This window comes from Saccopteryx leptura, chromosome 13 (genome assembly GCF_036850995.1).
Source record: "Saccopteryx leptura isolate mSacLep1 chromosome 13, mSacLep1_pri_phased_curated, whole genome shotgun sequence".
In the NCBI taxonomy this organism is placed as follows: Eukaryota; Metazoa; Chordata; class Mammalia; order Chiroptera; family Emballonuridae; genus Saccopteryx; species Saccopteryx leptura.
This window is the reverse complement of record NC_089515.1, coordinates 10304114-10315590: the sequence shown is the minus strand read 5'-3', so window position 1 is coordinate 10315590 and position 11477 is coordinate 10304114.

The window sequence follows — 11477 nt, the reverse complement described above, 5'->3', positions numbered from 1 at the left end:
ACGGCTCCATGGCCTCTGCCTCAGGCGCTAGAATGGCTCTGGTTGCAACAGAGAGATGCCCCAGATGGGCAGAGCATCGCCCCCTGGTGGGCACGCCAGGGTGGATCCCAGTCAGGCGCATGCAGGAGTCTGTCTGACTGCCTCCCCGTTTCCAACTTCAGAAAAATACACACACACACACACACACACACACACACACAAAAGCAACACATAAGCCCATGAAAGAAACCAGACACAAACCGCCACACACTGTACGGTCTTATTTATGAGACATGTTCAGGGCGGACAAATCCGAAGTAAATTGGTGGTTGCTAGGGGCTAAGAGGAAGGAGGAATGAGAGTGGCTGCTTGTGGGCTGGAGGTTCTTCCTGGGATGATGGAGATGCTCTGGAATTAGGTAGTTGTGATAGTTGCACAACTTTGTGAGTATACTAAAGCCACTAAATTGTACACTTTAAAGAGGGGCATTTTATGGTATGTGAAGTTTATCTCAATTTAAAAAATCCACCAGCCCAGATGTCCCCCACCCCTAGACCAATTAACTCAAAAACTCTGTGGCTGGGGCCCAGGCAGTGACAGTTTTGTAAAGCTCCCAGGTTATTCTAATGAGCAGCCAGTTTTGAGAATCCTTTCTTCCCCTTGCTTCTCGCCAAGAAGTGGAGAAACTGGGCAGAGAGATTTTGCATGCTCACCTACCGTGGGTCTCTGTCTCTCCCCCTTCCTATTTCTCTCCCCTCTCTAGACTGGCTCAGCAGGAAAGAGACCAAGCCCAGCAATGGCCTGTTATGGACTGTATTGTCTCCCCAAAATTCAGACGTTGATGTTCTTGTCCCTAATGTGACTGTAGTTGGGCATAGGGCCTTTCAAGAGGGCCTTTCAAGGGTCATTAGAGTGAGGCTCTGTTCTCATAAGAAGAGGAAGACACCAGGTATGAGCTCCCACAGAGCCAAGGCCACGTGAGGACACGAAGGGAAGGCAGCCATGGGCAAGTCAAGGAGAGAGACCATAGGAGAATCCAAACCTACTGACACCTTCAATTTAGATGTCCAGTCCCAGAACCAGGAGAAAATAAATTCTTGTTTAAACCATCAGTCTATGATTTTTGTTGTGGTGACCTAAGAGTCTCCAATCCAGTTGTTTCTGTAATAAGCAAGAAGTAGACAGTCATATCTATAAATAATGATAATTTTGTCTTGTCTTTTTGTGTGTGTGTGTGTGGCAGAGACAGAGAGAGACATAAAGAGGGACAGATGGGGACAAACAGACAGGAAAGGAGAGGGATAAGAAGTATCAATTCTTCATTGCAGCTCCTTAGTTATTCATTGATTGCTTTCTCATATGTGCCCTGACCAGGGTGCCACAGCAGACTGAGTGACCCCTTACTCGAGCCAGCGACCTTGAGCTTAAGCTGGTGAGCTTTGATCCAACCAGATGAGTCCGTGCTCAAGCTGGCGACCTCGGGATCTCGAACCTGGGTCCTCTGTGTCCTAGTCCGACGCTCTATCCACTGTGCCACCGCCTGGTCAGGCTGTCTTGTCTTTTCTAATTGTCATGCCTCCTATTTGTTTTTGTGTTTTATTTACAGGCAGACCTCATTTTATTGAGCTTCACTTTGTTGCACTTCACAGATCTTGCATTTTGTACAAATTGAATGCAAGACCCTCCACCAGCAAAAAGATGACGACTAGCATTATTGAGAGACTCTATTACAGTGGTCTGGAACCAAACCTGCAGTATCTCTGAGGTATTGCTGTACTGTGTTATTGTATCATCTAGAACAGGGGTCCCCAAACTTTTTACACAGGGGGCCAGTTCACTGTCCCTCAGATCATTGGAGGGCCAGACTATAAAAAAAAACTATGAATAAATCCCTATGCACACTACACAGATCTTATTTTAAAGTTAAAAAAACAAACAAAACGGGAACAAATACAATATTTAAAATAAAGAACAAGTAAATTTAAATCAACCAACTGACCAGTATTTCAATGGGAACTATGCTCCTCTCACTGACCACCAATGAAAGAGGTGCCCCTTCTGGAAGTGCGGCGGGGGCCGGATAAATGGCCTCAGGGGGCTGCATGTGGCCCGCGGGCCGTAGTTTGGGGACCCCCTGATCTAGAACCTCCAGAAGAATGCTGGCTGATATGAGGAATAACAGATTTCCTTGGCCTGTTCTTTAATGAGAATGCCTTTAGTATTTCATGGATAAATGTGTGCTTTTTGTTTCTGAGTTCTGTCTCAATCCATTCAGGCTGCTATAACAAAATACCACAGACTGGGTAGCTAATAATCAAGAGAAATTTATCTCTCATAGGTCTAGAGGCTGGAAGTCAGGGTGCCAGTGTGGTAAGGTGAAGTCTTTCTTCTGGGTCACAGGCTTCTTGTATCCTCACATGAGGGAAGGGGCTAGAGAACTTTCTGGATTCTTTTATAGGGGCACCGATCCCATTTTTGAGGGCTCCACCCTCATGACTTAAGTACTTCCCAGAAGTCCTACCTACTAATATCATGACCTTTGGGTGTTAAGATTTCAACACACAAATTTGTGGGGACACAAACATTGAGACTGTAGCAGACACCTTTCTTCAAATCAACCAGCCTGACACACCATCTCATTCTTGCCCACCTGTCCAGAAACCTCTCCTGTCACTACACTGAACAAAATGACCTACAGACTCTTTCCCAGACTTGCTATTTTCTTTTGTGGCTGCATGCCTTCGTGCATCCTCCTGTTCATCCAGCCACACCCTCCCCAAACCTCAAACATCTGGCCTTAAGGAGAACCGGATCAAATTTTCATTCCTCTTTAGGCCCAAAGACCCCTGTTTCTCTCTCCCTTTGAGAGAATACCAGAGGGACCACTCCCCTCACCCTTCTCATTTTTTAACCACTCCCTCCCGAGGGAGAGGTGGTCAGTCAGATTAGCCACTCTCATCAGTGTTGCGGGAACTGATTTTTAAGGCAGGGCCCCAGCCTCCACCCTTCTCTCACTTCCCAAGTTCAGAAAGGATGCTCTTGTGTGATTAGCACACCCTACAGGCCACCTCCCTGGAGGAGGGCAGGCAGGGAGTTGTAAGTGTCTCCACTGTGACTGGATGGGTAGATCCAGTGACCCTTGTCCCGTGGGTCCTGCCCCATTCAGTTCAGTGGAGAGAGAGGATGACCCCATTTCCCTTGGGCCTGGGGTTAAGCCATGTTCAAATTCAACTTTTACTGGAGATTTGCATAAAGGTTGGTTTTTGCTTTCCCACTTGACTTAAAACCCTTGAACATATATTCTATTTCTGTGCATCCTGGAATGGGGGGTGACTCTCTCCCTGACTCACTAGGTGCTCTCATCAAATATCCGTCTGATAAATGAGTGAACCGATTGGTGGACCCCAGCCTTTCCCTCCTCTAGTAATAACTACTGTTTCCTGGGTACCTTCCACGAGCCAGGCGCTATGACTGCACTGCATCCACCCAACAGCCCTGTCAAATATGTATCACTATGTATTTCCATTTTATAAAAGAGGAGATCTTCTCTGTCACTACCATGCTAACTATCCAGGAAATCTGTGCTTTACAAGAGTAGCAGCTCTCCCTTGCTTACAAAGTCTGGCCCTGTTCTCCAGTCAGTCCTCTTTCTGGTCCGCTCCGCGGTACCTTGGAACACCAGGCCCCTCCGTGTGGGCCATATGCGTTGGGATCTTGCGAAACTATACACTTTCCTGCCTTAGTTCCTGCTTTTGTTCAAGCACAGATATTTCTTGAGTCTCTGCTGTGTGCTGGGTACAGAAGCAGGTGCTGGGGATGTGGTGGGTGACCAAGACAGACTTGGTTCCTACCTCGGGGAGCTTCCTTTGCCGGGGCCATAGACCTGCACAAACGCAGTGAGTGCTCCAAAGGAGAACTGTGGGCTGAGTGGCAGTGTGAGACAGGGATGGGACTTCATGTGGGGAGTCAGGGACTGCTGTCCTGAAGAAGTGACCGGTTTAAACTAAGGTCTTTGTGTGCTTGCTCAGGCCACCCCTCGGCTTGGAACGTCCTTTCTGCTGATTGTCTCTGGCCCCATCCATCATTCAGCATCCAGATCCAGTCAAATCTCCAGAAGTCTGACATCAATCTTTTTGTTAAAATATAAAACAAAGCCTGATCTGGTGGAGCAGAGGATAAAGCATCAGCCTGGAGTGCTGAAGTCACCGGTTTGAAACCCCGGGCTTACCTGGTCACGGCACATACAGGAAGCAACTACTATGAGTGAATGCTTACTGCTCTTCCACCGCTCCCTTCTCTGTCTCTCTTCCCTTCCTACAGCCAATGTCTTGATTGATTCGAGCATGTTACCTGGGTGCTGAGGATGGCTCCCTCGAGACTCTGCCTCAGGCACTAAAATTACCTTGGTTGCCAGCAGCTCCAGATGGACAGAGGGGAGGGAAGGAGAGAAGGGAGGGGAGAGGAGAGGGGAGGGGAGATGGAGGTTGACGGGTGGGCTGGCACATGTGGGAGTCTCTCTGTATCTCCCCTACTCTCACTAAAAAAAAAAGGGAGGGATATCTCCTATTTCTTTCCTTCCCAGCCTAATGCTCAGTAGGTACGAAGACTGGAGACCCATCCTGGAGCATGATGTTGAGCGCTGCCTCCTAGGGATGGTAGAAAGGAGGCTGGAAGTAGCCTGGGTCCCAGATGCCCAGAGAAAAACTGTATTAATTTCCTGTGGCTGCCAAAACCAATTACCACTACCCGGGGGGCTTAACGCAACAGAAATTTATTCTCTCATAGTTCTGGAGGCTAGGAGTCTTCCCTTTATGAAGTCCTTAGTGGCCAAGCAGCCCCTTCTCTCCTATACCTATGTTGTTGGGGACACATGGCCTGCAAGGTTGCTGGAGGAAGAGAGATGGAGGAGGTACAGCCACTCTTTTTTTTTTCTTTTTAGATCATTCATTTTATCTTATTATTATGTACAATATCTATAGTTTCAAAATCCAATCTACAAATCGATTTACATTCAAATAAATCTAGCTTGTCACCCTATCCCCTCTACCCAATTCCCTCTTTTCCACTAAAGCTAATTATAAAGTTATATATATATATATATATTTTTTTTCTTTATTTATTTATTTATTTTTTTTTATAGAGACAGAGAGTCAGAGAGAGGGATAGATAGGGACAGACAGACAGGAATGGAGAGAGCTGAGAAGCATCAATCATCAGTTTTTCATTGTGGTACTTTAGTTGTTCATTGATTGCTCTCTCATATGTGCCTTGACCGCGGGCCTTCAGCAGACCAAGTAACCCCTTGCTTGAGCCAGCGACCTTGGTTCCAAGCTGGTGAGCTTTGCTCAAACCAGATGAGCCCGCGCTTAAGCTGGCGACCTCAGGGTCTCGAACTGGGGTCCTCCACATCCCAGTCCGATGCTCTATCCACTGCGCCACTGCCTGGTCAGGCATTTTTTTTTAAATATAAGCAATTATGTGCATAGAGTCCTCTTTCTCCTTACTGAATACTACACAAAATTTCTTTACCTTACTTTTTAAATTTTCTGGTTATTTTTATTATGGCAAAATATTTATAACATAAAATTTACCATCTTAACCTTTTTTAAGTGTGCAGCTCAGTGACATTAAGTACATTTATAATGCTGTATAACCATCGCCATCATCATCTCCAGAAGTTCTTCCATCTTCCCAAACTTGGAACTCTATTCCCATTAAATTGGCATCAACTCCTCATCCTCTCCTCCCCTCAACTCCTGGCAACCACAATTCTAGTTTTTGTGTCTCTGCGTTTGACTAGTCTAGGTGCTTCATCTAAGTAGAATCATATAAGATTTGTTCTTTTGTGACTGGCTTATTTCACTTAGCATAGTATCTTCAAGGAAGGAGAGTCATTCATAAATGCCTCAACCCTGAAGTGACACATGTTGTAGTCCATTGGCTAGATCTAGTCATGTGGCCCCAAATGAACTGCAAAGGAGGCTTGGAAAATATAGAGGAGTATATGGAGTATTTCGAGAGTTCCATGAGACACTGGGTTCCATGAGACACAGTCGTCTCATGTGATACATTCTCTTTTTTGCTTAAGATAGCTTATGTTGGTTGTTGTTCCTTGTAACCAAGGAATTAAAATCATATCCATTCTATACATGTGTCTCAACATCTGGTACATGGAGGAAGCTCAAAGCTGAGAACTCTTTATTTATTACTAACTGGGAATATTTTGTGCTGCTTTTCAAAATTAGAATCGCAGGGTGTTGGCATTAAAACAACCCTGAATCCAGAGTTCAGGCAATCTTGTAATTTAACTTTCTGTAGATCACATATCTTTTTCAATCAGTATTTATTAGACAAAGTGCATTGAGCACTAATAATGCCTCAAAAATGGTGAGGATTCTGGGGATACCACATTGAATAAAATTTGGTCTCATTCTAGTTTATGGAAAACATCATCTTTTCTCTACTGTTTGTAATTACTTGTGTGACCTATGACCTACATGTTGGGTATTATTAGATTGTGCTCATGAGGGAAATCTATGAGTAAACCATGAGTATATTTTTGACTTGTATAATTTCACTTCCTTTTTCTTAACACTTTTACTGTTGGTAATATTGTATCAAAATTTCCCTTCTTTTTCTTTTCTTTTTGTATTTCTCTTTTTTTGCAAAGTTAAATAATAAGGATGTCACGTTTCTCAAAATTTTTTGAAATCTTCTAGCCAGGAATGACTCCTCAAAAATTTTAAGGACCATAATAACTTTTCTAAATCTGTGCTTGATGATCCCAAGCCTGTGATTTGACATTACCCAGAACAAGAAATCAGCAAGCTTGGCAGAGATATAGAAATAATATGATTGTGGAATTAAATACAAAGAAGGAATCAGTTCTGTGCCTAGGTAACCAGGACACCAGGGATCTCATGTTGGGTCCTCCCACAAATTAAATGCATAACTTTGAGCAAATTCTTTTTTTTTTTATAGAACATTTTTTAAAATTTAATTTTTATTTATTTATTTATTCATTCATTTTAGAGAGGAGAGAGAGTGAGATGGGGGTGGGGGGGGAGGAGCTGGAAGCATCAACTCCCATTTGTGCCTTGACCAGTTAAGCCCAGGGTTTTGAACTGGAGACTTCAGCGTTCCAGGTTGATGTTTTATCCACTGTGCCACCACAGGTCAGGTGAACAAACTCTTTAAACTTCCTAGACTTCAGCCCAAAGATGGAAAAGACAATATAAAATAATTCAGAGCAGCAGAAAGTGGCATAACATAAAATAAGGTGAAAGTGAGGAGATAGAAGGGTAATGTTTTCTTGGAATTGCACAGCTAAGTCACATGAAATTTTATTTTTAAGCCTGAAGAGAAAGAAGAAATCTGGTTACTTACATTTCTCTTGTCTTAAGATATAATGTTCCTGAGTCATTATGGCTTGCCTCTCTAGGACTTAGGAATTCTGAAGGAAAGAAAACCCCCCAGCTAATACGTAGTAGCTACTTGGAGCTATCAGCTTGTTAAAGCTAGTACATAGTCTTGACTGCATAAATAATGCTTTCTAAGGAGAAGGTGGACAGAGATGTAATAGGGTAGAATGAGACAATGGTGGGGTCACCCTCGAATGAATCATTCACATTTGTGGGTTCTCCCTCCCTGCCCCCGACTCAGAAAGAATGATCACTTTTCATGATTTTCTCCAGCCTCCCAACAAAGCACGTTACAGATGAGAAGAACAATGCTTAGCTCACAGCCACCTGACTCACATGACAATGGGCCCCTGTTGTGGGGTGTTGTATGAGTGGCTTATTCTGATTCAGTTGGCTGGTCAGAGGCAACCCTGCACAAACAGGGAGAGCAGCTCCTGAACAGACTATTGCTTGGTACAGAGGGAAGGAAGGAAGCTTCTGCCTGACCTTTTTCACCCCATTCTGTCTCCTTCTCTCTAGTCCCAGTTTTCTTGCTTTTGAGGTCAGAAGCAGGGTGCATCAGTCTGTAGCTTACCCTTTACCCACTTAGGGCCTGTGAGACCTTGGTAAGTTCTTGTGTGCTCTGCCTCTCATCTTCCACATCCCTAAATGTGGACAATCGTGGACATATATGTTAAGTAGACTGATGGTGACTACCACAGAGTCCTACGCAGAACGGAAGCTCAAAAATGTTAATTCCCATTATACACTTTTCCCTCTGTGGACATTGTTTCTTTATAAAGAAGAATCATTTAGAATCAACTATCCCATTTTGGAAGAACTTTCCCCTGAAAAATACTGTTACCAGCTTTACAGATAGGAATATAAAGATTTTATCATGGAAAGGTCACATCAGGCAGTATAGATTATAGATACTGTGGGATATTGAGTTTTAAGTCCTAGAATCATGAATCTTAAATCTTAGAACTGTTAGAGAGCTTATGGAGAAAGAGATTCTGGGTTATTTCACCAGTAAACATGGTGTTATCTCTCTCTCTTTCTCTCTCTCTCTCTCTTTTTTGCCTGTAGAGACATAGCTTTTGGTGATTTTGAGTATATTTACCCCTAGGAAGCAATTATCCTGTTCTTTAACTGATTGTTGTGGGTTGAATTGTATCCCCTCAAAACATATGTTCAAGTCCTAACCCCTGGTACCTGTGAGTATGACCGTAATGGAAATAGGGTCTTTACAGATGTAATCAAGTTAAGATGAGGTCACACTGGAGCCCTAATCCAGTGGCTGTATCCTTCCTTGTAAGAGGAGGAAAATTTGGGCACAGACCCAGAGGGAGAGCATCACGTAACAATGGAGGCCGGGAATGGCAAGCATTGCGAGCAACCACCAGGAGCTGGAAGAGGCAAGGAAGGACTGTCCCGAGAGTCTTCAGAGACAGCGTGGCCTTGCCAATGCCTTGATTTTGGATGTCTAGCCTTCAGACTGTGAGAACAAATTTCTGTTGTTTTAAGCCACCCAGCATGTGGTAATTTGTCATGGCGGCCCTAGGAAACTAACACCAAATGACTATATCTCTTTGTCTTCTTAGTTCATCTACAGAATAGGACAAATTCTTGCTCTTAATAGCTTTGAGATTTCTTATGGAAATTTTATATAATTATTAACATAGAATTTTTAAAGATTTTATTTATTAATTTTACAGAGAGAAGGGGGTTGGGGACATGGGATGAGAACTTGTTGCTTCACTTTATTTACTCATTGCTTGCTTGTCTAATGAGACTTGATCCAGTGAGCCCAGGGTTTTGAGCTGGCAGCCTCAGCGTTCCAGGTCAGCACTCCATCCACTGCACAACCATAAGCCAGGCAACATGTAGTATTTTAAAATTAAAAGAAGACATCTTTGGGCAGGGGAAACTTTTTAGTGACTGAATTGGTGCACTCCTAGGAAAAAGAGACTCCCTCTGTACGTCACTTCTGTGCTACTCCATCCAGGGCTGGAGATCCCACCGCAGAATCCAGGCACCCCGGAAACCATCTGTAAATGCTGCTTACTCTGACTTCCTGCTACCTCAGAACAGAAATATGTCTGATAAGTCTTCTAAGCTCTATAGAGGCTGCTGTGAAAATTAGAGGCAGCATTATCTTCCTTTGCACCTCCCCCCCTTTTTTTTGTATTTTTCTGAAGTTGGAAACAGGGAGGCAGTCAGACAGACTCCCACATGCGCCCAACCGGGATCCACCCAGCACGCCCACCAGGGGGCGATGCTCTGCCCATCTGGTGCGTAGCTCTGTTGCAACCAGAGCCATTCTAGCGCCTGGGGCCAACCTTGCTCCAATGGAGCCTTGGCTGCGGGAGGGGAAGAGAGAGACAGAGAGGAAGGAGAGGGGGAGGGGTGGAGAAGCAGATGGGCGCTTCTCCTGTGTGCCCTGGCCGGGAATCGAACCTGGGACTCCTGCATGCCAGGCCAATGCTCTACCACTGAGCCAAATGGCCAGCCCCACCCCCCCTTTTTAACTGACTTTCCCTTCCTCAGAACTTGTTATTCATATCACTTCCCTCAAGACATTTTCTCCTTGGTACCCGACAATAATGCTTGTGCTGACGTCATTGATGAGTCCACACCTAAGCAAAGGTGATATTTTTCCATTCTACCAGGAACTCAGCTATTTATTCCACTCTATTCATAGACGTAGCAGAGAAGGATATTTTGGTGGAATATATTCTCATATTTGTCAGATTATAGATGCATCCTTAGTGCTGTGGGGTTTTTAAATATGTGAAATTGAAATAAACTCTGTTGACCTCATTTTTTTACATCTTCCACTGCTGCAATGAGTCACCTAGGACTTGGAACTGACATGAGCTAGTGACCTGAAAAGGACGCATTGCTTAATTGCATCATCATTAGTGATAAGCTCTCTGGTTTTATAATTTCTAACTCCAAGAAAGGTTTTGTTTCGCCTATTGAATGAGGAATCCTCAGTCCTGGTGCTAGGGAGTTTTTCTTTCTTTCTTTCCTTTTCTTTCTTTTTGTCTTCTTTATTTTTCTTCTTCTTCTTCTTTTTGTTTGTTTGTTTGTTTAAGGATAGTTTTTCATGCTTACTTTTTGGCTTTAGTGTTAATTCTTCACTAGAGCATTACCAATGTTTGTTTTTTTTCTGAAGCTCTACAGAAAAATATGAATAGCTATTTAATTTGATATTTCTATGAACATAACCTTTTGGCTCTTGTGCTATCTCTAAAACTTAGAATTTTTTGGCGCCCATTTTTTACCTTTTTTGTGCACTTTTAGAAGATAATTTTTCACATTAGGTGTTGGTTATAATTGAGGGTATTTAAAAAAATTATGCATTGATTTTAGTAAGAGAAGAAGGGGGAGAGAGAGAGAGAGAGAGAGAGAGAGAGACTTGACTGGGGATCAAACCAGCAACCTCTGTGCTTTGTGACGAGGCTCTAACCAGTGAACTATCTGGCTAGGGTTGATTGAAGTCTTTATGATTAAAAAAAAAAAGGAAAGCCTGACTAAGTGGTGGTGCAGTGGATAGAGCATCGGACTGGAATGCGGAGAACCCAGGTTCAAGACCCTGAGGTCACCAGCTTGAGCACAGGCTCATCTGGTTTGAGCAAAGCTCATCATCTTGGACCCAAGGTCGCTGGCTTGAGCAAGGGGTTACTTGGTCTGCTATAGCCCCACGATCAGGGCACATCTGAGAAAGCAATCAATGAACACCTAAGGTGTCGCAATGAAAAACTAATGATTGATGCTTCTCATCTCTCTCTATTTCTATCTGTCTGTCCCTGTCTATCCCTCTCTCTGACTCTCTGTCTCTGTAAAAATGAACAAACAAATTTCTGTCGTCTTGCTTAGTCAGACTCTTGGTGCTATTTTTAGCACACCGCTCACCTCACACTGTTGTTTTAGATTAGATTAATAATGGAACTAAATATCTTGACTAATTTTTTCCATTTTCTAAGCTAATAAGATATTTGCAGTATGTCTCTCCTTAGCAGATCTACAAGCCAAGGAATGCCAAGGGTCGCCAGAAGTCACAGGAAGCTAGGAAGCGCCAATGAGGGGTCC